Below are 738 nucleotides of genomic sequence, written 5' to 3' on the forward strand. Positions count from 1 at the left end.
CTGTTTGTCCTGTGACCTGGAAGCCCTACCGTACTGTACAGAAGCCATTCTCCCACCAAGGAACCGCAGATCTGACCTCTGACCTCTGATCACAAACGGACTGATATGATACCCCACCCCTTCTCCTTCCCCACCCCTACCTCCACACACACACACCCACACACACACACACACTCGTGTCTCTATGCTAGGGATCCCTTATGCCCTCACCACCCCCCACCCCCCCCCTCGTCCCACCCAACACACACCTCCCCCCCCCCCACCCGTGCTGTGAAAAGACTTAAGGATAAATGAACTTTGAATATATTTGTACAAATTGTATGAAATACATCACATTTAATGAAGACATTTTTAATTAAAAATGGAAAAAAAAAACATTGCGACATAATGCCCGAGGGCAGCTAATGATAAGGGTACGTGTTAGTGAGAGGGAGGAGGAGAGAGACAGCCGAGAGTGAGCGGGAAGAAAGGACAGAGAAAGAAGAAGAAGGACTTGTTAAAGATGGCTGTCTTTCTGTTGGCTGCATTAAGCTTGCGGAGTGGTCTACTAACCAACTGCAAGCGGCTGTTTAGGATGTGATATATATGTCTCGGCCAATGGGTTTACATGTGTTCACATGCTCAGTGCTCCTCACACACACACACACACACACACACACACACACACACACACACACACACACACACACACACACGCGCTTGTTTTATCTCACACATATACACGCAAACACCCATAAC

The sequence above is a fragment of the Alosa alosa genome, chromosome 17 (genome assembly GCF_017589495.1).
Source record: "Alosa alosa isolate M-15738 ecotype Scorff River chromosome 17, AALO_Geno_1.1, whole genome shotgun sequence".
Lineage (NCBI taxonomy): Eukaryota > Metazoa > Chordata > Actinopteri > Clupeiformes > Clupeidae > Alosa > Alosa alosa.